The sequence below is a fragment of the Anabrus simplex genome, chromosome 12 (assembly GCF_040414725.1).
Source record: "Anabrus simplex isolate iqAnaSimp1 chromosome 12, ASM4041472v1, whole genome shotgun sequence".
NCBI lineage: Eukaryota > Metazoa > Arthropoda > Insecta > Orthoptera > Tettigoniidae > Anabrus > Anabrus simplex.
Window position 1 is genome coordinate 95,639,514 of NC_090276.1, and position 26,647 is coordinate 95,666,160.

The window sequence follows — 26,647 nt, forward strand, 5'->3', positions numbered from 1 at the left end:
AAGACCTTAACAGCCTATGTATAGTCGCCATTGTTTTTAAAGATGATAGCTGTCAAAAGAATTTTTCAAATTATCCACCACCACATTTCAGCTAAAGAGGGCAGCAGGGTGCTCTGTTGATTAAGCACATAGAATTTCAAATTGCCCTCCACCACATGCATAACAGCAGCTGTTATCTTGCGCAGTAGCCTCTAAGCTAGCTTTCTTCATAAGAGTAGCCGCCATCTTGTGCGAGCACCCCTAGGCCGTCTCATAAGGAGCTATGTATAGTCACCATTGTGTGTCTGCCATCTTGCGTAAGCATCCCTAGGACGTCTCAAGGCATCTTGTTTCTCATAAGAGCAGCCACCACCTTGTGGAAATAGATAGCTGCGAATGCCAAAGGGCTTAAGTAGGAATCGAACCGTTGATCTCATCATTAGACTATGTTTTTTCTTGTTCTTGATACTACGAACCTACGTATTAGGCGGAAAAATTTTGTCCGTTTTCGAGATATTTAACATTTTGCATTTAAGCCTCCAAATTTAATGAATCGAACCTGCACGGTACGTTATACTCTCTACCATAGCTAGACCTGATCATGTTACGAAGACTCGCTTCAATACAAGCTAAAGCAGAGCAAATGCCAAAGGGCCTAAGTAGGAACCGAACCATTGATCCCATCATTAGACTATGATTTTCTTGTTCCTCATACTGCGAACCTAGGTATTAGGCAGAAAAATTTTGTCCGTTTTGCTCTACGGTGCACCGTTTTCGATATATTTAACATTTTGCATTTAAGCCCTAAATTTAATGAATCGAACTATCACGACACGTTAGCCTCTAAGCTAAGAGTAGCAACTATCTTGCGCAAGCACCCTTAAAGCGTCTCATAAGGAGTTATGTATAGCTGCCATCTTGTGTCCGCCATCTTGCGCAAGCATCCTTAGGGCGTCTCAAGCCATCTTGTCCAAGGACCCTTAAGCCGTCCCATAAGATCAGCCGCTATCTTGCGCAAGCATCCCTAGGGTATCTCATAAGGAGCCATGTATAACTGTCATCTTGCGCAAGCATCCCAAGGGCGTCTCATAAGAACCTGTGTATAGCAGCCATCTTGCGTAAGCACCCTTAAGGAGTCATGTATAGCCACCATCTTATGCAATTAGCGTCGAGAGAGGGCTGCTGTAGAATTTTTCTTTTTAAATTATCCGCCACCACTTTTCAAAGGTATCTAGCTAAAGATGGCAGCACCGCGGATGACAGGTGACGAATTTACATCTACTACGATAAAGAGGGCAGCACGGTGCTCTCTGTATTAAAGATGGCGGATGACAGCTGTCAAAAAAGCACATGGCTATGTTTACCAAACAAGAGCACGTGGAATTTGCCGCCATCACATTTCAAACTAAAGAGGGCAGCACTATGCTCTGTTGATTAAAGATGGCGGATGGTAGCTGTCGAAAAAGCACGTGAGTTTGTTTCCAAACAAGAGCACGTGGAATTTTTCAATTTGCCGCCACCACATTTCAAAGGTATCTAGCTAAAGATGGCAGCACGGTGCTCTCTTGATTAAAGATGGCGGATGATAGCTAACAGAACTTTTCAAATTGTCCGCTACTACGTGCTTAAGGTAGTAGCCATAAAGAGGGCAGCACGGTGTTCTGTGGATTAAAGATGGCGGATGACAGGTGATGAAATTGCCCGCATGATAGTAGCACAGTGCTCTGTTGATTAAAGATGGCGGATGACAGCTGCACGTGGCTTTGTTTCCAAACAAGAGCACGTGGAATTTACCACCACCACATTTCAAACTAAAGAGGGCAGCACTGTGCTCAAAGATGGCAGATGACAGCTGTCAAAAAAGCACGTGAGTTTGTTTTCAAACAAGAGCATGTGGAATTTTTCAATTTGCCGCCACCACATAGAGGGCAGCACTGTTCTCTCTGGATTAAAGATGGCTGCTTGTCGAAAAGCATTTTTCAAATTATCCGCCACCACATTTCAAAGGTAAGTAGCTAAAGAGGGCAGCACTGTGCTCTATAGATTAAAGATGGCGGATGACAGCTATCAAAAAAGCACGTAGCTGTCAAAAAGCACGTGGATTTGTTTATCTCGAGCTAGTGAGGTTAAGTTGGTAGCACTAAGGTTTAGGCCCGTCAAGATGGCAGCACTGCCGGTGACAGGTGACGAAAGAGGGCAGCACGGTGCTCTGTAGTTTAAAGATGGCGGATGACAGCTGTCAAAAAAGCACGTGGCTGTCAAAAAGCACGTGGCTTTGTTTATCTCGCGCTAGTTAGGTTAAGTTGGTACTACTGAGGTTTAGGCCCGTCAAGATGGCAGTACTGGGGTTAGCGATGCGTTGTTGTCTGTCAAAAAGCACGTGGCTTTGTTTACAAATCTGTCGAAAAGCACGTGGCTGTCAAAAAAACACGTGGCTTTGTTTACCTCATGCTAGTTAGGTTAAGTTGGCACTACTGAGGTTCAGGCCCGTCAAGATGGTAGTACTGAGGTTTGCGATGCGTTGTTGTTGATGAGAGCTGTCAAAAAGCACGTGGCTTTGTTTACAAATCTGTCAAAAAGCACGTGGTTGTCAAAAAGCACGTGGCTTTGTTTACCTCGCGCTAGTTAGGTTAAGTTGGCACTACTGAGGTTTAGGCCCGTCAAGATGGCAGTACTGAGGTTAGCGATGCGTTGTTGTCGATGACAGCTGTCAAAAAGCACGTGGCTTTGTTTACAAATTCAAATTTCCCGCGGGAGGTGGAGGAGACCTCTGGGAGGCCTCTGGCTGAGGTGGAGGTGGAGGAGGCATCTGGGAGGCCTCTGGCTGAGGTGGAGGTGGAGGTGGCCTCTGGGAGCCTGAGGTGGAGGTGGCGGCCGAACTGTCCAATTATACTACTCCCCTTATAGTTTTACATTTCGTTTTTTTCTTATCTGCTCTGTATAAATTTTGTAAAACCTTCCCTGAGGTTACTCTGCTGTCCTCTGCGTAAGGCCATTACCAAGCTCCCGTCTCCTGCTAAACCACACCAGTAGCATTAAAATAAAAGTAATGAAATAAAGTTTCCACGCCCCTGGCCCCTCAGCCTCAACCACAAAGACTGTACCCTAAAAACAATACTGTCCAACAAAAATTCTGCCGCCGAGATCTTACTGTTTCAGTGCCCCCGCAGCCGTCCGGCGCCGTACCGCCACTGAGGTGGGGTACGGGCCCACTCCACTCCAGCGAGGTCAACCTGTGTACGGCGCGCCGGAGCCCTCCTTCCGGCCAAGGCTGATGTGCGGCGCACCACCCGCAAGCTACTTGTGGACTGTAAACAACGTCGCATCTTCGGCGTGCAGCACGACTACCCCTCTCATAGTGCGGGAGAGCGGTATCTCAGGGTACTTAAGGGGTCCGAGCGGCCTCCTCTGGACACAGGCAGCGGCGGCAGGTCTTGTCGTCAAAATTAAGCGACAGATAATGTTCTTCTTCAGATACATGGACACTCTATATCTGCAATTAATACGGCTTTGCTTCAAATCAACCTTTGGTGGACTTAGAAAATTTTTTTTCTTTCAAGAATTGAAGTTTTTTTTTCTGAATTCAACTACTACAAAACATAGAGCCCTTTCATCAGATGCTACTACAAAGACATTCTAAAACTGGATCCCACCTATATCAAACAACTTCTGAGACCTCCAACTACTGAAAAGTTATATGTTTCTCAACTCATCAGCAAAAAAAAAAAAAAAAAAAAAAAAAAAAAAAAAAAAAAAAAAAAAAAAAACTGGGACTTTGTTTTAAAACAAAAATTTTGTTTTCTTCGGTGTCACCCCTTGGGGGGGGGGAGGTCTGTACTGGGCGGTACACCTCCACGCCGCCAATTCAAATATTGCGCCAATTGAAACTTCTCTACTGGAGAAACTTGGAACTTTAACTACTGAACTAATTTCACGGTTATTCAGAAGATGTCACTGAGTGTTTTTTATTTGCCTTTTCTTTTTCAACGATTTAGAGGTGTGGACAATCTCTAACAGATGTCGCTACCCAAAACTATGGTAACACACTCTGGTGCAATGGAATGAACTTTCTTGAAGAAATATTGTATTCCTAAGTTTTATTTTTACTAAATTTTGTTCTGTGGTTTGTGGGTTGGAAATATAAAACCTTTCTTTCCACCCGTTTTGAATGTAACCAATCAGGAATTTATGTAATTAATTTTCCACCAATAAGGTGTTTCTTCCTCGTCTTGTGTATTAGTTTTTGCTGTTATCCAATAAAAGCGAAAGGGTGTGTCTACTCATTCCTGAAAGGTCTCGAATGTTCCACGAGGGTATATAAACTGCTGATTTTCTTGTCTCGGTGCCACTTCAGTAACATCTAACTTAGTGTGTGTGGAAATGTAGCAGGGGCCGGGAAGCGCCTCTTTCTTCAAGCAGCAGTTCTTCTACAAGGTAATGGCCTGTTAACATCTTCATTTCTTGCTAGCTCAGCAGTTTAACTCTCGGGGAGTGTTCGAAACCTTTAGTATGTAACCTACCTTTTTAAAATGTAAATTCTTTTCTGTCTATGTAAAATCTATAAATTATAAACCTATAAATTACTGTAAAGCGGGGATAGAGAGTGTTTTACCCTCTCGAACTCCCCTTCATTTGGAAATTGAGATGGCTACGTTTTCATAACCGTTTCTTCTCTTCCTTAAAATATTAAAGTTTCTCATACGTGTCACCTCCTTAGCTTGGGATTAGCCCCTGTGTTTCGGCCTAGAGCCACTTAGGTTTTAAAAGTGTATTTAGGAGTGCAAGTTCACGCCTCCAATCTCTTGTGTACTTTGGGCCAGTAACTTAACCTGATGTTTTGTTTTCTTCATGCGAAGGCCCCGTAGGTTGGGTATTAATTACCCCTGTTTCCTTGTGTGCCTTAAGGGCAGATAGAAATGAAGTTTGTTGTAGCCTTTGATAGGCTTGTAAAATTGAGAGCGGGTCTGCTCTTCTTCTTAACATTGTAATTAGGAGCAAGTGCTCCTCGTACTTAGGGGTTTTCTGCCCTTTAGCAATTGTGGTTTTGAGCTGAGAGCTCAGGAAGTAAACTTGGGGCTCGAAGCCCAAATCTTGTAACGAACTGTAATTTGTTAATTTGTTGATCTGCTACTTGGTACCTGTTATACTCTGTTAATTGTTGATTTTGAAAAGAAAATATAACCTTTGTTAAAGTTTTAAATTAACTTTAATTTTGTAGTAGAGACCTATTCCAGCCCGCACCTTCTTTCACCGGATATCTCCGTAACACTTCTAAAAATAACAGAGGTACCATCTCGCTTCGTCTTCTGACGATACCTTCTTTCCTTTTCTTCTTTTTTTGCAGACTTCATTTTCATTGGGAAATGGAATGGTATAGGGCCATCGACTTTTGCTAAGTTTCAGCCATGTTGGTCCTTCCTACTACTGTGCTGCTGTGCACCCTCCTAGGGGAAGGTCTGCAGAGTTTCCTGATCCAGAGACATGGAAGTGTCCTCATGTGTCACTCCTGTTTATCCAGCAAAGTGCAGTTGACGAATCTCCCCAGTAATAGGTGGTTACATCTACCAAATCCAAATTTTCTTTCACTGATTCAGGTAGTCGGACTCCCATACAACATACCAATAACTCCAGTCTTGGAATCGTGCTCTTGAGGGGTGCCGCACGAGAGTTGGACATACTGCTGCGGCGTATGTCGCCTGGGTAGCGTCACAAAAGGTGTGGCTGCTCGGTTCGAATAATTTGTAAGTCGTCTAGGAATTCGTACATTTGTCAAAATCTCTACGTCTTTTAACCACCTATCAATTTTTTCTTGCTTCGCCATTCAACTCTGCAGCCCAGCTTGACTTCATCTGCCAACATTCTTGTAACAGGAGTTAGGCGTAACATGAGCCTGATGGGATCAAACAAACTGGGCGTGAGAGCTAACATCCTCCAATCATGACACTTCATTTCAATCTTTTCACAGGACCAATACCAGTCCTAATACAGAAGTAGTCCTATCTCTTGTTGCTCCCCTCCCAGCCTCGACGGTCGAATTGTGCCCTGGCTAATGAATGTATGGGCTTGTCAATAAATTTACGTAACTCTCCCCGTGTGTTAACAGAGGTTACACAGTTGCCTACATAGAAAGACTTTCTCAGTTTTTCTGCGGTATTTCTGAAGACTCAGAAAGTCTTCAAGTGAAAATCCAATACCGCTCCTAACAGAAAGAGGCTGCAATTGAGTCCGAACACTACTCGCCGATGATCTTCAGCCTTTTCTTAACAAAATCCTTCCACCATAAAAACCCTAAGTAGTCGCGGTTATCTTTATTAAACAAACTTTGAGTAAATGGCTTTCTAATGTCTGACACTACACGGAATCTGTTGAGGATTTGGTCCCTTCCCCAAACATTCACTGAGAGAGGCGGAATCCTTAACTCTCGTCGAGTTCTCTTTGCAGACGCCCCGGTGAGGCAAGTAATTTCTTCTTCTGGGACCTCCTCGATGATGCCTTCACAAAGCAAGTCATAAAAATCAGGGTCATAAGCTTCAAAGTTGCCTTTTCCAACGATTCGGTCGGTCGCAGAAATACATCTTTCTTCGGCCATTTCTTTATCACGTCTTAGTGACACTTCGTATCTGTCTTCTTCATCAACTTTTAAGGTTTCTTGAAAGTGCGTGAGAGCATCTACCTCTATTTCCTCCCTGGTTTTGGTTTCTATGCGGTCGTTTATTTCGATAGCGTCCAATCTCTAAAGTTCTGCTAAAAACATAGAGCTCACCATTGATACTAAATTAGTTCCCATCAGCGTCCATTCAAACAACGACTTCAGTTCACGGACACCCAGCCACATCGGTACCTAAAAGGATTTCGATCTCTGGGGTTCCTTGTCTGAAGTCGGGAATCCATATATTTTCTTCCTTCATCTCTTTCATCCATGGCTCATACTTCAGTCTTCGTATTCGTCCACAAATAACTTTTTGATCCAGCACTTGCACCTCAGTTGACGGATCATCTTCCAGACTGTTCAGAGTTATCTCACAAAGACGATGTTCTCCGTTACTTGTTTCAATTCATCCGAATAATGCATGTAGTATTGTTCCCCTTTGTAAAGGTTTGTAACTGATCTCTGTCATCGTCTTCTGTAGGATATACGATCTCTGGGACCCACTGTCAATAAGAGCCCTCACCATCCTCTCCATGTCAACTTCAATACCCACTGTTTGAAGTAAAACTTGTTGTACAGTTTTCTGAGTATTCATTACAACAATACCTAATTCACTTTCCCTTCTTTCATCTGTACCAGAAACCCTGCCTTCAACCTTATGTCTATTCACTTTCAGATTAGGACACATCACAATTACATGCTCCTTTCTACTAAAAGGACAGCGCAGGTTAGCCTTGCAACTTTTCGCCCGGTGACCTAACCTCAAATATGAGAAAAAAAACTTCTTCTGTTGTCCGTGAAACTCATCTGCTGAGCTTTATCTCCTCTCTTCTCTTCGCGCTTGGATGTGAATAACGAAATAGCAGTTGGAGGCATTTCTACCTCAGTTCCATTCCTGTCGTCCTTAATTTGCCTTGGACATCGGTCAACCCAAACCCAGCTTGTGCCAAAGTGATTCTTTCCTCACTCTCTACTTCCTTCCTAAGAAACCCAATCAGATGCTCTAGCTTCCCAGAAAGGGGTCCCACTTGTTCAACACTTGATGTTGTCTGAGAATTATACGAACGTTATCGGTAGTCTTCAGACTCGATTCGGAAGGGATGATGAATACTATGTTAGAAAACTATTGGGATCAGTTACACAGGATGCTATAAGCCCTAAGAATCTCTCCAGGAAGATAAGATTCCACCATTGGAAACAACATTGAGGCATATCTGTCATGGGTCAATCCTATTGCTTCTAAGTATCTCAATTGCGATTCTAATCTATCATATAATCCTAGAAGTGATAGGTTAGTTTTCTCTCTCTTGCTTATAGCATTCTGTGTAACTGATCCCAAGAGTTTTCTAACATAGTATTCATCATCCCTTCCGAATCGAGTCTGAAGACTACCGATAACGTTCGGATAATTCTCAGCTGTAGGGGGAAACAGTTCACAATCTCCCTAGCTCAACTGCCACTAACAGTACTTTGTATCAGCAACTGAAATTTGTTTTCCATCTCTATCTCATTGTCTTCGTGGATTCGTTCAAACTGGCTCCTAAAACTTAGCCGGTCCTTAACTTCTCCTGAGAACTTCACTAATTTAAGTTTAGGCAACTTGAGCATTTTCTTATTGTGTTCCGATTGTGATGATTGGCCCACACTTCTCAGACGTCCCTCTGCAGCCTCTGGTATTAGTAAAATAACTTCTACTTCACGTCTTATTTCATCCAACTTATTCCGATAGCTTTCTACCTCCACGTATTCTGCAATATAGTTTTTTTCACTTTTATCTAATAACAAATATAGTACCTTTTCATCCAGAGGTGCGAGTTCTGCGGCCAGCCTGTCCAACTTGGTCGTCAATAATTTCACTTACACTGACTGACAGAGCAAATGCAACACCAAGAAGGAGTGGTTCGAAAGGGATGAAAGTTGGGGAAGAAACAGAGACGGTACGGATGAATAATTGATGTTTATTTCAAACCGATATGCAGGTTACACAATGCGCACGGCATCGACTCAGTAGGATGTAGGACCACCGCGAGCGGCGATGCACGCAGAAACACGTCGAGGTACAGAGTCAATAAGAGTGCGGATGGTGTCCTGAGAGATGGTTCTCCATTCTCTGTCAACCATTTGCCACAGTTGGTCGCCCGTACGAGGCTGGGGCAGAGTTTGCAAACGGCGTCCAATGAGATCCCACACGTGTTCGATTGGTGAGAGATCCGGAGAGTACGCTGGCCACGGAAGCATCTGTACACCTCGTAGAGCCTGTTGGGAGATGCGAGCAGTGTGTGGGCGGGCATTATCCTGCTGAAACAGAGCATTGGGCAGCCCCTGAAGGTACGGGAGTGCCACCGGCCGCAGCACATGCTGCACGTAGCGGTGGGCATTTAACGTGCCTTGAATACGCACTAGAGGTGACGTGGAATCATACGCAATAGCGCCCCAAACCATGATGCCGCGTTGTCTAGCGGTAGGGCGCTCCACATTTACTGCCGGATTTGACCTTTCTCCACGCCGACGCCACACTCGTCTGCGGTGACTATCACTGACAGAACAGAAGCGTGACTCATCGGAGAACACGACGTTCCGCCATTCCCTCATCCAAGTCGCTCTAGCCCGGCACCATGCCAGGCGTGCACGTCTATGCTGTGGAGTCAATGGTAGTCTTCTGAGCGGACACCGGGAGTGCAGGCCTCCTTCAACCAATCGACGGGAAATTGTTCTGGTCGATATTGGAACAGCCAGGGTATCTTGCACATGCTGAAGAATGGCGGTTGACGTGGCGTGCGGGGCTGCCACCGCTTGGCGGCGGATGCGCCGATCCTCGCGTGCTGACGTCACTCGGGCTGCGCCTGGACCCCTCGCACGTGCCACATGTCCCTGCGCCAACCATCTTCGCCACAGGCGCTGCACCGTGGACACATCCCTATGGGTATCGGCTGCGATTTGACGAAGCGACCAACCTGCCCTTCTCAGCCCGATCACCATACCCCTCGTAAAGTCGTCTGTCTGCTGGAAATGCCTCCGTTGACGGCGGCCTGGCATTCTTAGCTATACACGTGTCCTGTGGCACACGACAACACGTTCCACAATGACTGTCGGCTGAGAAATCACGGTACGAAGTGGGCCATTCGCCAACGCCGTGTCCCATTTATCTTTCGCTACGTGCGCAGCACAGCGGCGCATTTCACATCATGAGCATACCTCAGTGACGTCAGTCTACCCTGCAATTGGCATAAAGTTCTGACCACTCCTTCTTGGTGTTGCATTTGCTCTGTCAGTCAGTGTATTTACGATCAAACATTTCGGTTTTGTTGGCTTCATGAACGGCATTAAAAGTTTTCGTAAAATAAGTTCTTACTCGCCTTCTTGCTTTGCTTTTCTCTACGCGTAAAATTTAACTTGTCTTATCATAAATGTCAAGGGACTCTAACTAATCTACACGATTTAGTGTATAACCTAAATGATTGAGACTCGGAACGACTTGAAGAAACTTTAATTTACAAGGAGACCTTAAAATAAACGATCGCCTTCTTTATCTCCTTTTTTCTCGACGACAACGAGTAAATAAAAATATCATAGAGGACACAAAGCAAATGGCCACTTCGTCCATCGAGTAATACAATTTTATATCTTACTTACACCGGTCTGTGAGTCTGAGTCTGTCGCAACCAGTTTAACCACTCGCGTCGAGTGCCAGGTCCACCGTACTGGTAGCCATGAAGATGAAGCTCAAAAGTAAGATCAATTGCTTTATTGATGAGCCCATGCCCAGCATGCTTTCTCACCTTTCTCCCAGTGCGTCTCTTCATCTTTTATCCGTTCACTTTGAAACCTTGCACATCAACTATCAATTTTGTTATCATAATGAAATAAAACGCATGCAGCTCTCTTATCGACTAAGTAAAATATTCCTACTCAAGGCATGAGTTTGAGAGAGAGCGGATGCGTCTAAACCTTGATGAAAATGTCACATAAAACAAACCCCATGGCGCAACAGCTCCTACCAAGCGACTGCTGCTCAGCCCAAGGTGTCGTGTTGTCAGCACGATGGATCCTCTCGGCCGTTATTCTTGGCTTTCTAGACCAGGGCCGCAATCTCACGTTCAGATAGCTTCTCAATTGTAATCGCGTTGGCTGAGTGGACCTCAAACCAGCCCCCAGGTCCAGGTAAAAATTCCTGACCTGACCGGGAGTCGATCTGGGGTCTCTACTCCTACACCGCGGGGCCGGCGAAAATGTCTCTTAACCATCAGAAATAACAAAATCAATTTATCTTCTCCCTCATACTAAAACACTTTTAACAGATTACTACTACTATTACTACTACTACTACTACTACTACTACTATTACCACTACTACTATTACTACTACTACTACTACTACTACAGATGCACAGGTTATCAAACACATTCTAAATACGTACAAGTACACGAGACTGATGACCTTGCTGTTACAGCAATCTTAATAATTCAACAACAACAGCACCTTAAAAGAATGGTCTGTGTATCAACTCTGGCCCGTACATTACAATGTATGAATGTAAGGTCTAGACAATTCTTTGGACGCTGGTGGGACAACAGTGCAAAACAAATGGGCTTAGAAGGGAACAAAACGAAAGTCAAAGAACAAATTACACAATAAATAATACGATATGATACCATGAAAAATATAACCTACCTTCATTTCCACTTCTCCAAAATGCCTGTGGGAGAATGCCAGAAAAATTAACCACAAAAAGGCGGGAGGACAAGGAACACACTTCCACGAGTAATAATAATAACAACTCAATCTACATAAATTATTATTTATTTATTTATTTAGCGTATGATGAATACAATATTATTTACAATATATACAACTACCATCTCAAGCTCGTAACTAAAGTTCCATGTCAAAATTTAATAGCCAGAGAAGAGCTTCGTTTGAGACACAGTTTAAGTCCTCAATAGAGCCTCTGTAACTACGCAAAGGACACTCAAATGCAAGGTGTTCCACTGTCTGTTCCCCTTGTCCGCAGTCACATTGCGGTGATGTCTTCCATCCCCATTTGAAGAGAGTGGCTCCACATCTACCTTGGTCGGTCCTAATTCGATTAGCATCCTCCACTGCCGTCTGGGAAGAGAAAAACCATCTGGGCACTTGCATGGGTTCTCAATGATGTGGTGATGTGGTAATGCGGGTTGCTGTTGCCATTGTTCTTTCCAGGCGTCCGATACATTAAAGGAGGTGTCCTGTAAATTCATTGCAGTACGCCAAGAAGGGTGTCTGGATTTCAGTCGTTTAGCTGGGGAAGCTGCTATGTCAGAATGAATAGGAAGGTGAGGATTGTTTTCAATTTTCTTCCACAAGTTAAGCAGTGACTGTGATCTTCTTAGGGATGGAGGTGGTATGTGGCTTAGGGTGGGAAGCCAGTGTGTGTTAGTTGGTCGGAGGCATCCGGTAATGATACGCATTGCTTGGTTCAGCTGGGTGTCTACTAATCCAGTGTGAGCACTGTTAAGCCAGGTAGAGCAGCAATATTCAGCGACGGAATAAGAGAGTGCAAGAGCAGTGGATCTCAGGACTTGGGCATTAGCACCCCAGGATGTACCTGCCAGCTTTTGGAGGATGTTATTTCTGGTCTTGATCTTGGCTGACACATTATAGAGGTGGTTCTTGTAGGTCAAGGACCTGTCCAGGGTGACTCCCAGGTATTTTGGGTTACTACAATACTGTAGATTCTCTCCTTTGAATGGTATGGTTGGTTTGTACCCAGCACTTCTATTCCGCAAATGGAAGGTAGACACAACAGTTTTCTTGGGGTTTGGTCTAAGGTTGTTGTGATAAAAGTAACTGTCTAGAATCTTTAAGTCTGATGTAAGCGTCGACTCAGACTCATCGAAGCGTTGATGTTGGGCAACCAATGCGATGTCATCTGCGTAGATGAATTTTCTGGATTTAGTTACAGGAAGGTCATGTGTGTACAGGTTGAATAGAAGAGGGGCCAATACAGAGCCCTGAGGGAGTCCGCCATTTATCTTATGTACTTTACTTCTGGAGTCTTCGGAAAAAATCTGGAAGTACCTATTACTCAGCATGTTACTGAGTAATGTGGAGAGTTTCAGACAAGGGATGATGCTGATAAATTTGAGAAGGAGCTTATCTTGCCACACGGTGTCATATGCAGCTGTCAGATCTAAGAAGACGGCCGTGCTTACCATTTTGTTCTTAAATCCATTTTCAATATGGGTAACTAGTGCTAAAACCTGTTCTTCACATCCTCGTCCAGGTCTAAATCCAGCTTGCTCGACTGGAATATGCTGGTTTATTGTCGCAAAAATCCTGTTATATATCAGCCTTTCCATAAGCTTCATTGTAACACTGAGTAGTGCTATTGGCCGGTAACTCTCAACTTTTGTTGGGTCCTTAGATGTTTTCAATACAGCTATTATTTTTGTTTTCTTGAAGACTGAAGGTAGGTTACCTGTCTCTAGTATGTTTGTGAAGAAGTTAGTAAGCCATTTAGCAGCAGCTGGTCCAAGATGAAGAAGGAACTCTGGATATATACCATCAGCGCCTGCCGCTTTGCCAGGTTTTAGACTTTCTAAGGCCTGCTTAGTTTCTTGTAGTTGAAATGGGGCAGAGAATTCAGAGGATCGTTGAGCCGAATGTTTCTTTTCCTTCAGGAGGTGCTTTACGTGCCTTCTATGATGCTTTTCAACTGAGACCTTTGAGGTACAGATCATATGCTTGGCCATGTCGTCTAGACTGATGCTTGTTTTCGGTCTAATTTTGCTATTTGGTGTGTCCAATTTCCTGATCAGGCTCCAAGCTTCTCTGCTGGAGTGAGTGAAGTCTAGGGACTCTACTGTTTCTTGCCAAATTCTCTTCCTATTTTCATCTAGGGATTGTAACAGTTCCGAAGCTGTATCTGGGTCACCATTGGCCTCAAATTCTTTGAAGAGCCTTTCACTCTCCTCGTTCCAGCCGGGGATGTATTGTTTACGATATCCTCTTGGGATACATCGTTTTGCTGCACTTTTAACCACACCGATGAATCTGCTGTAGTTACTATGAATAGGTCTTATCCATCGCAGGTTGGAGTCAATCTGTTTAGAAAATTCTTCCCAATTGGCTTTTTTAAAATTCCATCTCTTTTTCGGGCAGGAGTGAACGATGGGCACAAGCAATCCAGACTGGATAATTATTGGTCTGTGCTGACTGTGAGGAAATTTGTTGAGCACTGTGCGTCGTATGTTGCTGAGTGGGTGTTGTGACTGCGTTACAAAACAGAGATCCGGAGTGTATTCTTTGTTCCATCGTGCAGAAGACAAGGAAACCTTATCCTTGGCATCATAGATAAGCTTAAGGTTTTCAGTTTCCATCCAGTCAGTGAGCTTTTCCCCATTACTGTCATTCTCTTTGTATCCCCATAGTGTGTGATGGCTGTTGAAGTCGCCCGCAATTATACTTGGATTTTGCAGAGATGGAATTGGTGGAGACGGCCAGGGAGTTCCAGGAGGTTTATATACGTTAACATAAATGAGAAGCCAGAAAAAATGAAAAATAAAATTTAACTAAAATTGGCCATCAAATTTGTCAAACCGGCGAATGAAACATTACGTTTAAATGATGAAATCATTTGATATAAATAATAATAACATTGTTAATCGAAGTTAACTTAATTGACCAACCTAGATTGGAATTTAGTCAATTTTACGGGCCCATTTTACTTCACGAACTAAAAGTTAATAACCACAACCTTCTAAACTAGGTAAAAACTAATTGGTTTATGTTCTTTTAGTTTTTATCCAAGTCGCCGAGAAGCAAAAATTGTGTAACAAAATAAACACCAAGTTAACAAAACCTCATCATCTGTCACACGAAATATAATGCACATGGTGAATATTGTGAGCATATCATTTCGTAATTCAAGGAATAATTACCTCACAATAACAAATATCAATATACACCTCCGACGTAACTCATAACAACTGACCAGCCGACCAACCAAATACAGATAAGAAAAGATACGGCCTCTAAGTCACCCAATAATGTCAAGTAAGCAAAACAATTTTGGCTTCACCGACGACATAAATTTTGAACATTACCCGTTCTGAATACAATTAAAATAATTAATATCATTAACGTAGAATTAAATATTTAGCGATATAATTGTACCGGTTGGTACACCTATAGGCCGCACATTTGAATTTTCCGCCCTATATTACCCCTGTACAGCTGAAACTCTGAACTTTAACAACTGAATTAATTCAACAGTTCCTCAGAAGATGCCACTGTGTGTATTTCGAGTTGTTTTTGTTTTTTGGTTGATCAAGAAGTGTGGACCTTCTCTGACAGATGTCTCTACTAAAAAACTATGATCATGCACCCTGGTGCGAAGGGAAGGAACGTTTTGAAGAAATTTTGTATTCAAAAATTTGTCTTTAATAAATTTTGTTCTTTCATTTTTTGGGTTGGCAATATTAATCTTTCTTTCCACCATTTTTAAACTTAGCCAATCCCGAATTTCTTTAATTAATTTTGGACCAATCGGGTCCTTATTCCCGACTTTTTGATCTGTAACTCTTAACTACCCAATAAAGTTGAGTGGGTGTGTCTTTATTATTCATGAAAGGTCTAGAATCTTCCACGAGGGTTTAAAAACTGCTGATTTTCTCGGCTCTTCGCCACTTCAACAACATCTTGCTTAGTGAATAGAAGCATAGCAAGGGGCGGGTAGCGCCTCTTCCTTCGGGCAGCAGCTCTTCAATAAGGTAATGGCCGTTTAACATCTTTCTTGTCTCTTTGCTAGCTCAGCAGTTTAACCCGCGGGGCAGGTCCGAAACCTTTAATATGTAACCTTTAGGCATGTAAATCTTTTTCCTACGTTATAAAACTTCATACATCTTTAAAAGTAATTCGGGGATAGAGAGTGCTCTACCCTCTCGAGCTCCCCTTCATTTTGAATTTGAGGTGACTATGTTTTCGTAACCGTTTTTCTCTTCCTTCTTAATGTGTTAAATTTATCTTGCATACAAGTCACGTCCATAGATTGGGATTAGCCCCTGTGCAATAGGCAAATTTGCAGCATACGATAGAAGCATTTGCTGGCGCCTCACGTGTAAAGACAGAACACCAGATTCAGCGAGCAGGCTAGCAATTCGACTTATACGAGAAGCTCCCGTCGCCAACATAATCCCGCTGTGGTGGATGCTGTTCAGTAGTATAATGGGAGAGTTCGACGGCCTCCTTCTCCTCCGTCTCCCAGGGGCCTCTCCTCCTCCTCCTCCTCCTCTTCCGGGGGGCCTTCCCAGGGGCCTGCTCCTCCTCCTCCTCCTCCTCCTCCTCCTCCTCCCGGGAGGCCTTCCCACGGGCCCGCTCCGCCGCAGCCAGGGACCTCTTCCAGTGCTGCCAACTTAACCTTACTAGCGCGAAATTTGAATTGGTAAACAAAGCCACGTGCTTTTTTGACAGCTATCATTAACAACAACGCATCGCTAACCTCACTGGTGCTATCTTGACGGGCTTAAACCTCAGTGCTGCAAACTTAACCTAACTAGCGGGAGATTTGAATCGGTAAACAAATCCACGTGCTTTTTTGACAGTCGTCATCCGCCATCTTTATACTAATAATTTGAAAAATGCTTTTTGACAGCAGCCATCTTTAATCGACAGAGCACCGTGCTGCACTCTGGTGGCAGGCAATTGCACGTGACAGCAGCCATCTTTAATCAAGAGAGCACCGTGCTGCACTCTTTAGTTGTAAGCAAATCCACGTTCTTTTTTGACAGCCACGTGCTTTTTGACAGCTATCATCGACAACAAAGCATCGTTAACGTAAGTGCTGCCATCTTAACGGGCCTAAACCTTAGTGCTACCAACTTAACCCAACTAGCGCAAGATTTGAATCGGTAAACAAATCCACGTGCTTTTTTGACAGCCGTCATGCGCCATCTTTATACTAATAATTTGAAAAATGCTTTTTGACAGCAGCCATCTTTAATCGACAGAGCACCGTGCTGCACTCTTGTGGTAGGCAATTCCACGTGACAGCAGCCATCTTTAATCAAGAGAGCACCGTGTTGCACTCTTTAGTTGAAATGTGGCGGCGGCATTTTGAAAACTTCTAAGTCCTCTTGTTTGGAAACAAACTACGTGCTTTTTTGACAGCTACCATCCGTCATCTTTAATCAAGAGAGCACCGTGCTGTACTCTTTAGCTAGATACCTTTGAAATGTAGTGGCGGATAATTAAAAATTCTATGTGCTCTTGTTTGGAAACAAACTCACTCGCTTTTTTGACAGCTGTCATCCGCCATCTTTAATCAACAGAGCACCGTGCTGCTATCATGCAGGCAATTTCGTCAGCTGTCATCCGCCATCTTTAATCCACAGAGCACAGTGCTGCCCTCTTTATGGCTACTACCTTAAGCATGGAGTAGCGGGCAATTTGAAAAGTTCTGTTAGCTATCATCCGCCATCTTTAATCAAGAGAGCACAGTGCTGTCATCCTTAGCTAGGTACCTTTGAAATATGATGGCGGATAATTTAAAAAGAAAAATTCTACAGCAGCCATCCCTCGACGCTAATTGCACAAGATGGTGGCTATACATGACTCCTTAAGGGTGCTTACGCAAGATGGCCGCTATACATAGGTTCTTATAAGACGCCCTTGGATGCTTGCGCAAGATGGCAGTTATACATGGCTCATTATGAGACGCCCTAGAGATGCGGGCTGCTCTTACGAGACGGCTTAAGAGTCCTAGCACAAGATGGCTTGAGACGCCCTAAGGATGCTTGCGCAAGATGGCGGACACAAGATGGTGGTTATATACGACTCCTTATGAGACGCCTTAAGGGGGCTTGCGCAAGATGGCTGCCGCTCTTATGAAGAAAGCTAGCTTAGAGGCTAACGTGTCGTGCTGGTTCGATTCATTAACTTTGGGGCTTAAATGCAAAATGTTAAATATCTTGAAAATGGTGCATCGTAGAGCAAAACGGACAAATTCCTCTGCCTAGTACGTAGGTTTGCAGTATGAGGAACATGATAGTATAAGAAAAACATAGCCTCATGATGAGATCAACGGTTCGGTTCCTACTTAGGCCCATTGGCATTTGCTCTGTTTTAGCTTGTATTGAAGCAAGTCTTCGAAACATGAACAGAACTAGCTATGGCAGACAGTATAACGTACCGTGCTGGTTCGATTCATTAAATTTGGGGCTTACATGCAAAACGTTAAATATCATGAAAACGTTGCATCGTAAAGCAAAACGGACAAACTTTTTCTGCCCAATACGTAGGTTCGCGGTATGAGGAACATGATAGCATAAGAAAAACATAGTCTAATGATAAGATCAACGGTTCGGTTCCTACTTAGGCCCTTTGGCATTTCCTCTGTTTTAGCTTGTGTTGAAGCAAGTCTTCGTAACGTGATCAGGTCTAGCTATGGTAGAGAGTATAACGTACCGTGCTGTTTCGATTCATTAAATTTGGGACTTAAATGCAAAACGTTAAATATCTTGAAAACGGTGCATCGTGCAGCAAAAGGTACAAAAATTTTCAGCCCAATACCTAGGTCCGGAGTATCAGAAACATGATAGCATAAAAAACATAGTCTCATGATGAGATCAACGGTTCGATTCCTACCTAAGCCCTTTGGCATTGACGGCTATCTAATTCTACAAGGTGGCATCTATGCATAGCTTCTTATGAGACAGCTTACGGGTGCTTACACAAGATGGCTTCAGACACCCTAGGGATGCTTACGCAAGATGGCGGACACACAATGGTGGCTATACATAGCTCCTTATGAGAGAGCCTAGGGGTGCTCGCACAAGATGGCGGCTACTCTTATGAACAAAGGTAGCTTAGAGTTTACTGCGCAAGATGACGGCTGTGGAGGGCAATTTGTGACAGCTGTCATCTTTAAACAACAGCGGTTATACATAAGCTGTTAAGGCCTCTTCCTATGTCAAGGCATCGCTCTATCGAACAAGTTTAAACCTGCATCGCGAAGGCAAGAGTGTGCAGAGATAACATCAGTGTGCATGTTTAGACTTGCGAAACATAACAAGACTAGAATCGATGTCGTTAAATTCAACATGTGATCAGAACATTGAGTGATGTGTTCAGAACACTAGATAAGTGATCAAGACTAGAATAGAACACTGTACTCGATACAACATGTGTTTAGAACATGTTACGGGATACCTTTGTTCTAAGAAAATCAGATTGAAACATATCAAGAGTAGAATCGATGTCGTTAACGTCAACATGTGATTAGAATATTGATTGATGTGGTCAGAATAAAAGGACATTTCCTCCACCTCCTCTACCTGACTGCAACCTCCTCCTTCTCCTCCTCCTAGGGCTAAAGGGCTAAAGGGCTAATGGGCTAAAGTGTTAATGGGCTAAAGAGCTAATGGGCTAAAGGGCAAAAGGTCTCTCCCACTACCTTACCACGCCCTTCTCGTTCAGGAAGGAGTTAGCTGGAGTAGGTACATTTTAATACCCTCATCGATCGCTATCAGCAAGACCGCTTCTACTTTGGTAAGTGTAGAAAATTAATCTTTATTGGTAAATGGTTTTATGTTCAGAATAAGGAATGGAACCTAGGGGTCACGTCTTATCAGAATTACCTAATAAAATCCCCGGGTGCGATGAGTTGCGTTTTTCTGACAGAAATCAGTATCTGCTTGATTGTTTTAAGTGTTTGGAACACTGAACTTTTCAAGATGACAGCAGTGAAGTTAGCGATGTTCTGTTGTAGGATTTTAAATTCCACGCTACAACATGCATAAGGTGGCAGCCTTGAGGTTATCACCATGAAGATGACAACAGTGAGCTTAGCGACGCTCTGTTGTCCTTCAAAGTGAGGTTAGGGTCCGTCAAGAATACAGCTGTCAAAAAGCACTTGGCTTTGTTTACCAAACAAGAGCACGTGGCTGTGACGTCACGGTCACATAATCAATCCTTAGCTCTACGTCGTTAAGAGCAGCATTAGGATTAGCTATGTTTAAAAAATGTTGGGAACATAGCAGCAGTAAGAATAGCCATGTTTAAAAGCGTGTATATATCACCTATCGATTTTTCATGCATCGACTGTCATACTAAATTTTTCCGCTAGTTTGTCCTGCTATCTTAGCATAACCTATACGCATGAAGTTAAAGTGCAAAGAATAGTCATGTTTCAAAGCGTGTACACATCTCCTATCAATTTTGTATGCATCGACTCTAAACTTCTTCCGCTAGATTGTGCTGCTATCTTAGCATAACCTATACGCATGACCTTAAAGTAAAAAGAATAGCCATGTTTCAAAGCCTGTACACATCTCCTATCAATTTTGTATGCATCGACTCTAAACTTCTTCCGCTAGATTGTGCTGCTATCTTAGCATACCCTATGTGCATGAACTTAAAGTACAAAGAATAGCCATGTTTCAAAGCGTGTACACATCACCTATCGATTTTGCATGCATCGACTATCGTACTAAACTTCTCCAGCTAGAGTGTACAACGATCGCAATTGTGTGCTACTATTTATGTGCGTGAACATAAAGCACAAAGAATAGCGTGTACACATCACGTATCGATGATGCATGCGTCGACTATCGTACTAGGCTTCTTCCGCTAGAGCATGTAGCAATCGCATTTGTGTATTCCCAACCTATGTTCACGAACTTAAAGCTGTAATGGATTTAAAATTATTCTTCGCGATGGTACGATGCATCTTGTTAATGCGTCCATTTTCTTGTCCGGCCCACCGTGTATTCAACTGCTGGATTCCATGGATTTTCTCTAATTGGTGATGGTGTGCTATCTAGCGGTCGACTTGAAATTAAGTGGCTAGATGACTAAGTAGTGCTGCTATCTGGACGCAAGAAGTGAAGCTTCTCAGTCGTAGTGTGGTCGACAATGCAGATAGCAGTTGTTCTGATTATTGCTTCTTAACCTGAAGACGCTGGAACCGATTCTCTGCTGATTGTGCTTTAAGAAGAAAAGAAAATTATGATGCACGAAGAGGAGATGGTCCTGAAATTGGACCCAGGGTGATGGATTGTCCATCTAGACGAATGGCCTGAACATTTGATTATCCTTTGGAATATTTAATACTTTTTTTCCTTCGACCTCGTAAGTAAGCTGCATCCATCCTCTGTACTGAACTAAGCTACCAAGGAATGGATTAATTTATAGTGTTAATACCCGGAGATCAATAACCTCAAAGGTGAAATTCTGCACGTGGTTTTAAAAGAAATAGACTTCCTAAAACAGGTCCTCATAATAATCTTGTAATATGGTAATATTTTCGGGCTTCAAGTTGTAATGGTCATTATGGTATTTGTCTACCTTCTTGACTTCAGTTAGTTAATTTTTTGTGAACAAACACATTATGTTTATTATTATAATATTTTCTATCCATGTCTTGCTACTAAAAGAGAAACCATGAAGTTTTAATGTAGGGTTTCTAATGACTTTCTCGGTACTTCAAGTGCCTGTTTTGATTTCGGTGGTCGTCATCTGTTACACACCGGTGTAACAGAATGGAAACATAACCGTGGCCATGCTGTGTTGAATTTGACATACGAGTATCAACTTATTATTGGTAACTTGACTTTCAGCTGATTTTTAGTGTGGATCTTCGTGCATGTGGAAGGTTTTTCTGCTGAGTTTTATTAACTCATTTGGTTTAAGCTATCGTACCTTCGAGAATATTTGGGTTATTTACCCATTTATGGATTTATGTCCATGTTACACATAATTTCTTGGTGTTAACTGATGTTATGCATTTTCGTGGGTTTGATTAAATTTTAATGCAGCCCTGGAGTAACCGAGAAGTTCTTAAGGGAAATTTCAGCTTTCTTTCAGTAATGATTGACTTAAGATTTTAATCATCTATTGATCTACATTTGTTTATTGTTGTAAAAGAATTTCTGCCTCCTGGCAATAAGAGTTTGTGTAAAAAGAAAAAAAGAAATTCAATTGATACCCTTGATTAATTATTCTGAATGGTTTTCACGTTCATGGTGTAGTAGTTGTAGTTGATTTAAAAAAATAATTTTGAGGTCGAAAATTCTTAAATTATTTAATTAATTTAAATTTGTTTGATCAAATTTAATTTGAGTTATTATTTCAGCCAATTAATTAATTGAGCTTATTTTACGTTTATTCGCTAGGCCTCTTGTGTCCAGAGCTTCCTCAATCAGCGACGGCCTTTTGTTGGGATAATTTGTAAGTTTTTCTTTTTAATTTACTTATTTTATCCCTGGTCGTGCTAACACTCTTGACTTTTACCTTATGTTGTAAGACCTGTCTTCTTGTGTAGGTTGTGGCTCTGAAAATTTATGTGGTTAAGCGAACTCCGATTACCTTAGTAACCTTGGTATTGCCTGAACATTTCAAGGAAGATTGACGTCCTGATCATATTGCGTGTGAAAACATGGACTAAATTGAACAATAAACAACTATGTATAGATGCCATCTTGTAGAACTAGATAGCTGTCAATGCCAAAGGGCTTAGGTAGGAATCGAACCGTTGATCTCATCATTAGCCATGTTTAAAAGCGTGTATACATCTCTTATCGATGATGTATGCATCGGCTATCGTACTAAACTTCTTCCACAACAGCGTGCGACCATCGCTTGTGTGTGCTGCAATCTTAACATAACCTTTGTACACGAACTTAAAGCACAAAGAATACCCAAGTTCAAAGCATGTACACATCACCTATCGATTTTGCATGCATCGACTTTCGTACTAAACTTCTTCCAATAGAGCGTGCAAAAATCTTATAAGTATGCTGCTAACTTAGCATAACCTATATGAAAGAACTTAAAGCACAAAGAATAGCGATGTATAAAAATCTCGTGAACATAGCAGCAGCAGTAAGAATAGCAATTTTTAAAGCGTGTACGCATTGCCTATCGATTATACATGCATCACCTAGAGTACTAAACTTCTCCCGCTAGATTGTGCTGCTATCTTTGCATAACCTATGTAAGCGAACTTAAAGCACAAAGAATAGCTATGTTTAAATAACTTGTGAACATAGCAGCAGTAAAAATAGCAAGGTTTATAACCGTATACACATCACCTATCGATGATGCATGTATCGACCATCGTACTAAACTTATTCTGCTAGAGTGTACAACGTTCGCATGTGTTTGTGCTTCTATCTTAGTATAGCTTATGTGCACGAACTTAAAGCATAAAGAATAACTATGTGTAAAAATAGCAGAGTGTTAACTACGTAGGTGTAGTGACCCTGACCGTGACATCAAAGCCACGTGCTCTTGTTTGGTAAACAAAGCCACGTGCTTTTTGACAGCTGTCTTCTTGACGGACCCTAACCTCACTTTGAAGGACAACAGAGCCTCGCTAACCTCACGGTGCTAAACCTCAAGGCTGCCACCTTATGCATGTTGTAGCGCGGAATTTAAAATCCTACAACAGAACATCGCTAACCTCACTGCTGTCATCTTGAAAAGTTCAGTGTTCCAAACACTTAAAACAATCAAGCAGATACTGATTTCTGTTAGAAAAACGCAACTCATCGCACCTCGGGGATTTTATTAGGCAATTCTGATAAGACGTGACCCCTAGGTTCCATTCCTTGTTCTGAACATAAAACCATTTACCAATAAAGATTAATTTTCTACACTTACCAAAGTAGAAGCGGTCTTGCTGATAGCGATCGATGAGGGTATTAAAATGTACCTACTCCAGCTAACTCCTTCCCGAAGAAGAAGGGCGTGGTAAGGTAGTGGGAGAGCCCTTTTGCTTTTTAGCCCATTAGCCCTTTAGCCCATTGACCCTTTAGCCCTAGGAGGAGGAGGAGGAGGAGAAGGATGCAGTCAGGAAGAGGAGGAGGTGGAGGAAAAGTCCTTTTGTTCTGAGCACATCAATCAATATTCTAATCACATTTTGAAGTTAACGACATCGAGTACAGTGTTCGATTCTATTCTTAATTACTTCTTTTGTAATCTAATATTCTTAGAACAAAAGCATTCCCTGAAATGTTCTAAACACATGTTGTATCGAGTACAGTGTTCTGTTCTAGTCTTGATTACTTATTTAGTGTTCTGAACACATCAATCAATGTTCTAATCAGATGTTGAAGTTAACGACATCGATTCTAGTCTTGTTATGTTTCAATCTGATTATCATAGAACAAAGGTATCCCGTAACATGTTCTAAACAAATGTTGTATCGAGTATAGTGTTCTATTCTAGTCTTGATCACTTATCTAGTGTTCTGAACACATCAAGCAATGTTCTAAACACAAGTTGTATTGTGTACATGCTTGTAACCCATGCCAACGGATTGACTGATATTTCATGTTACATGTTTATGCGATAACTTGTTCGACTGCTAGGGACTTAAATGTAACAAATGTATTTCTTATAGCACCAATCGTTCTGTTTAATTTTACTCTCCGTGTTTGCGATAATACAACAGGGTTTAAATCTATGTTTTGCTAATGTAACTAAATCAGATTATCGTTTACCGAGCGAGTTAGCTAAGCAGTATAGTTTTTTCTGTAGTTTTCTATTTTCGCACAAGACGAATATCATAAGTTGTACTTTTGCTATATCGTTTACCGAACAATTTGGCTACGCAGTATGTGCACAGTGTGTTTTTTATTTTTACAGTAAGCAAACAATTGAAATTGTACTTTTGCTCTTAACACATCAAACAATGTTCTGATTGCATGTTAAAGTTAACAGCAACGATTCTAGTCTTGTTATGTTTCAATCTAGTCTTCTTAGAACAAAGGTATCCCTAACATGTTCTAAACACATGTTGCATCGAGTACAGTGTTCGATTCTAGTCTTAATCACTTATGCAGTGTTCTGGACACGACACTCAATGTTCTGATCACATGTTGAAATTAACGACATCGTTTCTAGTCTTGTTATTTTTCGCAAGTCTAAACATGCACACTGATGTTATCTCTGCACACTCTTGCCTTCGCAATGCAGGTTTAAACTTGTTCGATAGAGCGATGCCTTGACATAGGTAGAGGCCTTAACAGCTTATGTATAACCGCTATTGTTTAAGGATGACCTCTGTTAGCTGTTAAAAAAGCACGAAGTATTTTTTAATTACCCATCACATTTTAAAAGAATGAGATTTAGTGCTGTAAAGATAGCGGCACGATGCTATGTTGATTAAAGATGACAGCTGTCACAAATTGCCCTCCACAGTAGTATAATAGGACAGTTCTGCCGCCACCTCCTCCTCCGGCTCTCGGGACAGGCTCCCGCCTCCCGCGGGAAATTTGAATTTTGGCGGGAAATTTGATATTTGGCGCGAGATTTGAATTTGTAAACAAAGCCACGTGCTTTTTGACAGCTGTCATCGACAACAACGCATGGCTTACCTCATTGCTGCCATCTTGACGGGCCTAAACCTCAGTAGTACCAACTTAACCTTACTAGCGCGAGATTTGAATTTGTAAACAAATCCACGTGCTTTTTGACAGCTATCATCCGCCATCTTTAAACTACAGAGCACCGTGCTGCCCTCTTTATCGCAGTAGCTGCAAATTCGTCACCTGTTATCCGCAGTGCTGCCATCTTGGCGGGCCTAAACCTCAGTGCTACCAACTTAACCTCACTAGCGTGAGATTTGAATCAGTAAACAAATCCACGTGCTTTTTGACAGCTGTCATTCGCCATCTTCAATCTATAGAGCACAGTGCTGCCCTCTTTAGCTACTTACCTTTGAAATGTGGTGGCGGATAATTTGAAAAATGCTTTTTGACAGCAGCCATCTTTTAGCACCATGCTGCCCTCTTTAGCTAGATACCATTTAAATGTGGTGGCAAGCAATTCCACGTGACAGCAGCCATCTTTAAGCACCGTGCTTCTCTCTATGTGGTGGCGGCAATTTCCACGTGCTCTTATTTGGAACAAACCCATGTGCTTTTCTGACAGCTACCACCCGCCATCTTTAATCTAGAGAGCACCGTGCTGCCCTCTTGCCTCAGCTGACATCCGCCATCTTTAAACTACAGAGCACTACGCTGCTCTCTGCAGTAGCAGGTAATTTGAAATGTTCTGTCAGCTATCATCCGCCATCTTTAATCTAGAGAGCGCCGTGCTGCCATCTTTGCGGTGGTGATAAATTCCAAGTGCTCTTGTTTGGAAACAAACTCACGTCCTTTCTTTGACAGCTGTCATCCGCCATCTTTAATCTACAGAGCACCGCGTTGCACTCTGTGGTGGCAGACAATTTGAAAAGCTGCCAAGGGAGCATCGTGTTGGCATCTTTATTCTTTGACATGTGGTGGCGGCCACGTGCTTTTTGTCATCCGCCATCTTTAATCTAGAGAGCACCTTGCTGCCCTCTTGCGTCGGCTGACATCCGCCATCTTTAAACTACAGTGCACTATGCTGCTCTCGGTAGTAGCGGGTAATTTGAAAAGTTCTGTCAGCTATCATCCGCCATCTTTAATCTAGAGAGCACCGTGCTGCTATCTTTGTGGTGGTGGCGAATTCCACGTGCTTTACAAACCCACGTGCTTTTTTGACAGCTGCCATCCGCCATCTTTAATCAAGAGAGCATCGTGCTGCTGTCATGCATGCAATTTGAAAAGCTGCCAAGAGAGCGTCGTGTTGGCATCTTTATTCTTTGACATGTGGTGGTGGCAAATTCCACAACCGCCATCTGAGAGCACCGTGCTGCGCTCTTGATCGCACTAGCGGACAATTTAAAAAGAAGCGATTAACAATATAATCGAACACTGTACTCGATACAACATATGATCAGAACATCGAATGGGGGTATACCTTTGTTCTAAGAGAAAACAAGACTACAGTTTTGAATAGCTTGCGTAAGATAGCGATTGTTTGCTCAGCATAACTTGCACCTAACATGCTTGTTGTTACATCAGGAATGTTAACTATCTAAATCCTGGTCTTTCAGCGCTAGGAAGGGTATCTAGCGGTAAAACAATAGTTCAAGAAACTGTGATTTAAATTTCTAGCTGTAAAAACAGATTCTTGCGTCAGGAAGGGCATCTAGCATTAAAATAGGTTCT